This window comes from Toxorhynchites rutilus, chromosome 3 (assembly GCF_029784135.1).
Source record: "Toxorhynchites rutilus septentrionalis strain SRP chromosome 3, ASM2978413v1, whole genome shotgun sequence".
Taxonomy (NCBI): domain Eukaryota; kingdom Metazoa; phylum Arthropoda; class Insecta; order Diptera; family Culicidae; genus Toxorhynchites; species Toxorhynchites rutilus.
In genome coordinates, this window is record NC_073746.1 from 213,308,711 (window position 1) to 213,315,067 (window position 6,357).

Consider the following 6,357-nt stretch of genomic DNA (forward strand, 5'->3'; position numbering starts at 1 on the left):
ATGGGCCAGCTGAATGTCCTTGGGCATGATGTGACGCGTTTTGCGTGGATAGCACACAAATTTGTATCTTCGAATAAGCCTCCTGCAGCGTCATAACCGCGGAACTTTGGAAGCGCAAGTCGGTTTTGAAGTTCTGAGCAATTCCACGATCCAAAAGCTGCAAAGGTAGCTTGCGGATCAGCAATTCGGTCGACTTCTGATAGCGACGAATTTCATGCGAAGTTCCCGGTCGATAGCGATGTGGCTTCTTCACGCTTCCTGCGGCTGATGCGCTTATCCGAGCTGCTTTCGTGGTGCCTTGCCACCGAAAGACTAACGAGCTGTCTGCTTAGTCCCGATGAAGCGAGTCCTCACGGTGCGAGAGTAGAGTAAGAAATGAACGAAAGCAAGGGAAGTGTCATTATATAAAACATAAAAGAATCGAATGTAAACCCCACCCTCTTTATTGTATAAGCTTACTGTATACTCACGAATATAATAAGGGTGGGATTTAGATTCTATACTTTTATGGTTTATAAAATGACGCTTCCTTTGCTTCCGTTCATTTCTTACTCTACTCTCGCACCGTGAGGACTCGAGCTCGTTAGTCTTTCGCAGACAGCTCGTTAGTCATTCGGTGGTAAGGCACACGATAAGCAGCTCGGATAAGCGCACCAGTAGCAGGATAGGTGGAGAAACCACATCGCTATCGACCGGGAACTTTGCGTGAAATTCATCGCTATCGGAAGTCGACCGAATTGCTGATCCGCAAGCTACCTTTGCAGCATTTGGTTCGTGGAATTGCTCAGGACTTCAAAACCGACTTACGCTTCCAAAGTTCCGCGGCTATGACGCTGCAGGAGGCTTATTCGAAGATACAAATTTGTGTGTTATCCATGCAAAACGCGTCACATCATGCCCAAGGACATCCAGCTGGCCCATCTTATCCGAGGAGAGCGTGCTATATTAGCTTAGCATATAATCAACAGCCCTTTTCAGGGCTCCAAATTTGATGGATTAGAGTACAGAAAAGTTTTTTACAGGCCGAACTGAAAGGAGCATTTAGCGAAAATCGTGGTTTCGATAATAATTCGTTACCGTTAGGTGCCATGGATATGGATTTCATAATGAAGAATATGAAATATATGACATGATGTAGTGAATATATCCGAAGAAATCACTTTGGTGAAACTGCATTATAAAATTATTTGTGTACGAATGCCGCAATCGATAGTCGACTCTAATTTGCGCTGGGTAATTTCCTCGGAGGACTCGATTCCTCCTTTGAGCATTAATAATCTCTTTCTGACAAAATGATGTGGTATGAATCACATTATTTGAATGATAGAATGAAGAAATTTTCTGCCAATTTCCTTCAACCTCCAAAATCTTTCTCCCGTTTGTCGTTTTCGCGTTCGCTAATCCTTTCTCACAACACCCATTTCTAGTTTGAGAAATTGTTGAGTAAACATTGTTTGCCAGTGCGCGTAGAGCGGGAATTCCTAAAGATTCATTGCACCTCTAATAAATTGCCGAAAGACGTGATCTTACGTTGATCGCACTTGATTGAAAAAATCCAAAACGAAATGTGTTTGGTCGCATCATTATATGAGTAGAAAGCAAATAATCGCTCGAAAATGACTTGATTTTTGCGATGTGAAACATTTTCCGTTTTTCATGTTATGCATGCAATATTGGATACGAAAATTTCCACTGATGGTGAAAAAAATATTCAGAAGCTTTACTGTTAATTGCGATTGATTGAAAAATAACAAAACCAAATGTATTTGGTTGCAGTGTTATATGGATAGAAAACATTAAAATAAACTATTTCGCATGAATGTATTTTTCAATTCCCAGGGGAACTGGCAGATTATTTTTCAGCAACGATGATAGCATCGAGAATTCCGCGCGTGTATGTGTGTGTGTGTGTGGCGGCTGCTCCGATGTTTCAAGCGGAACCGTGGCATCACTCTCCTCCTGACGGATTCCCTTTTGGCCTTAGGTGCACAAACAGGCTCTTGGTGACACCGTTCATCAGCGCTTTCATGATAAACGAAATTAGCTTCACAACAACAGCGACAACATGCTCCAATCGCTGTTCAATCATAACTGAGTGGGTTTACGAGCGGCGCTCGCTTATATACCGATTGATGATTTCAATAGCCTGTTTTGAAAGCAATTTTAAGACTATTGAAACAAGTTTTTGGATGAAAAAGTAACAAGTATATGACGCGTAGACATTTTATCTTTCAAATGAAGTATTTATCATACCATTTCGTTCAGTTGTTTAAGAGCTATTAACGCTCAAAATCTCGGTATCAGGCGTAACGCTTTCGTTCTCGAAACTTTGGTTTAACACCCCGGTATAGAAATGAAAGACGTAGTCCTACGTCAAAAGATCCAGCGGTTAAGAGCTCTGCTTTCAAACAACTCATTGAGAAGTCACTAGGGGAGGAGGCGAAGGTGAGAGCTCTCTCTCAGGAATCAACCATCGAGTGCCGGTATCTGGACGAGATCACGACTGTTGAGGAATTGAGAACTGCGTTACAGTCACAATGTGACCTTGGCGATGTGCCAATGACAATCCGGCTGAGAAAGGCATACGGTGGGACACAAACGGCCTCGATACGGCTCTCGAAACAAGCTGCGAATAAACTGGTGGAGAAGGGTAAAATAAAAGTGGGGTGGTCCGTGTGCCCGATGAAAGCTACCCCTCGTATGGCCAAGCAAATGGAGAGATGCTTTCAATGCATGGGCTTCGGTCACCAGGCGAAAAACTGCGGTGGTCCTGACAGATCGAAATTGTGCAGGAAGTGCGGGACGGAAGGTCACGTTGCTAGAGACTGCACAAAGCAACCGAGGTGCATGTTGTGCAAGGAGGAGGACGGAAACGACCACGTCACAGGTAGCTTCAAATGTCCGGCGTACAAAAAGGCGATTGCGGGTTCGCAGTAATGGAGGTTACCCAGCTCAACCTGAATCATTGCGACATAGCACAGCAATTGTTGTGGCAGTCAACAACTGAAACTAAATGCGACGTTGCAATGATCGCAGAACCGTACCGAGTTCCTCGCGATAACGGAAAATGGGTGGTGGATAAAGCAGGGATGGCTGCAATACTAGTGAAGGGAAGGTACCCCATCCAAGAAGTGGTGGAAAGCTCACAGGAAGGTTTCGTGATCGTCAAAATCAAAGGAATCTTCATGTGTAGTTGCTATGCACCCCCAAGATGGTCAGCGGAACAGTTTCACGAGATGTTGGACGTACTCACGGATAAGGTCAGCGGCCGCAAACCAGTCATCATCGGAGGAGACTTCAACGCCTGGGCTGAGGAGTGGGGAAGCAGATGCACCAACGCCAGGGGGTACAGCCTACTAGAAGCCTTCGCAAAACTAGACGTCACACTTCTGAACGAAGGCACTAGCAGCACCTTTCGAAGGGACGGCCGCGAATCCATCATCGATGTAACTTTCTGCAGTCCATCACTGGCGGCTAACACGAAGTGGAGAGTGTCGGAGGGATACACACACAGCGACCACCAGGCAATCCTGTATAGTGTCGGCCAACGGAATCCCGCAGCGGTACGGAATACAAGAACCTTTGAGCGGAAGTGGAGGACAAAGGTTTTTGACAAGGAGCTTTTCGTCGAAGCACTACGCATAGACAGCAGAACTCTTAATCTGAGCGCCGACGGGCTGACAGGAACATTGGTGAGGGCATGCGATACAGCGATGCCGAGAAGACTGAACCCGACGAATGAACGACGTCCAGCCTACTGGTGGAACGAGACACTCAACATCCTCCGCGCTAACTGTCTACGATCCAGAAGAAGAGTCCAGAGGGCACGAACCGATGTAGAGAGAGAGGAGCACCGCGCGTCTTTCCGAGCGACCAGAGCCGCCTTGAAACGAGAGATACGTAGGAGCAAATCGAACTGCTATAGGGAGCTGTGTCGAGACGTCGACGCAAATCCTTGGGGTGAAGCTTATCGAATCGTGATGGCGAAATTCCGTAGTTCAACGACTCCCATGGAATTATGTCCGGAAAAACTCGAGGTCATTGTGAATGGACTCTTTCCGCAGCACGACCCACCGACGTGGCCACCCACACTGTACGGTGAGGACGAAGCAGAGAACGCACAAGTCACCAACGAAGAACTCATCGTGGTGGCAAAAGGTCTAAAGTTGAAAAAAGCACCCGGCCCCGACGGAATCCCCAATGTGGCCCTGAAATCGGCGATCCTTGCTTTCCCCGACATGTTCAGGGTGGTGCTGCAGAAATGCCTGGATGACGGTCTCTTCCCTGCGGAATGGAAGATACAAAAGTTGGTGCTGCTCCCGAAACCAGGAAAGCCACCTGGAGATCCAGCGTCGTATAGGCCTATTTGTTTGCTGGATACTTTGGGAAAGCTCTTGGAAAGGGTTATTCTCAACAGACTGGTGAAATGCACGGAGGATGACCACGGATTGTCGAAAATGCAGTTCGGGTTCCGGAAAGGAAAGTCGACAGTGGACGCTATTCGGACAGTTATCGAGAAAGCTCAGGTCTCGCTTAAACAAAAACGAAGAGGCGACCGTTACTGCGCGGTGATTTTGATTGACGTGAAGAACGCCTTCAATAGTGCCAGCTGGGAGGCCATCGCCGAGGCGCTACACAGATTGAAGGTCCCTGGCTACCTGTACAGGATACTGAGGAGTTATTTCCAGAATCGGATCCTGGTATACAACACAGACAGGGGACAGATAGTGAAGAATATTTCGGCGGGAGTTCCACAAGGTTCCATCCTAGGTCCCACGCTTTGGAACACGATGTACGACGGTGTTCTAAGGCTGAAGCTACCCAGAGGTGTGGAGATCGTGGGCTTCGCGGACGACATCGTAACAACGGTAATCGGCGAGACGCTTCAGGAGGTGGAAATGTTGGCGACTGAGGCTGTAGACATGATCGGTAGTTGGATGGACAGCGTAAAGCTCCAGATGGCACATCACAAAACCGAGGTGCTGTTAGTGAGCAATCGTAAGGCAGTGCTGCGGGCAGAGGTATCGGTCGGAGGACATACCATCGTTTCGAAGCGGGCGGTGAAGTACCTCGGAGTCATGATCGACGACCGGCTGAACTTCAACCAGCACGTCGACTATGCATGTGGGAAGGCGTCAAAGGCCATCAACGTGGTGGCGAGGATCATGCCAAATAGCTTTGGCCCAAGCAGCAGCAAGAGGCGTCTCTTGGCAAGTGTATCTTCGTCGATACTGAGGTATGGTGGCCCTGCCTGGTTGGCGGCTCTGGAAACCCACCGAAATCGGAGGAAGCTGAACAGCACATTCCGACTCATGGCCATGCGAGTCGTAAGTGCTTATAGGACCATTTCGACAGAGGCTGTGTGTGTAATCGCCGGAATGATTCCCATCTGCATCACTCTGGCGGAAGATAGCGAGTGCTACAAGCGACGGGAAAGCAGAGGTATCCGGAAATTGATGAGGGCGGAGTCGTTGGACAAATGGCAGTATGAATGGGATACGGCAGAAAATGGTAGATGGACGTACAGGCTGATACCGGTACTTTCGACCTGGTTGAACAGGAAACACGGTGAAGTTAACTTTTACTTGACGCAGTTTCTGTCTGGGCATGGCTGTTTCAGGCAATATCTACACCGGTTCGGGCACGCAGTTTCACCCCTCTGTCCGGAGTGTGGAGATATGGAGGAAACACCGGAGCACGTCGTTTTTGTCTGTCCCAGGTTCACCGAAAGGCGCGAGGGGCTGCCTGCACTTCATGTCGGGAATATCGTGGAGGAGATGTGTCGCGACGAGATAATGCCGTGAGCAGTGCAATCACACAAATCATGTCGGAGCTGATGCGAAGGTGGAGGGCTGACCAAAGTGCTGACAACGTCCGACGGTGAAAGGTGAACAACGGCGACGGCTGTTGCAAGAGATGGTACCTCACGAGAGTAGCTGTGACGGGGTGCGCGTTGTGTTGGAGGGCACCACCTAATCGGCTCTCCGCTGGGAAGAGAAATCCTGCGAGGGTGACTGTGACGGGGCGCGCGTCAAGTTGGAGGGCGCTTCCTAATCGGTTCACGTCTCGACAGGTGAGAAACCCCGCGAGGGTGGCTGTGACGGGTTGCGCGTCAATTTGGAGGGCAATTCCTAATCGGTTCACGTCTCGACGGGTAATTGGATACCTGCGAAGAGGACATCAGCGCAGTGGAATTAATAACGAATAGAAAGGAAAAAATATTGAGAAAAAGGGAAGGACAACGCTAGTTAGCGTTGAAAACTCAAGAAGTGCATGAGCACAGCCGCCCCCTGAAGTAGTCGCCTAGATGTGGTCCCAGGGGGAATAAGGCAACGAGTAGAGGGCTTGGTTTTTGTG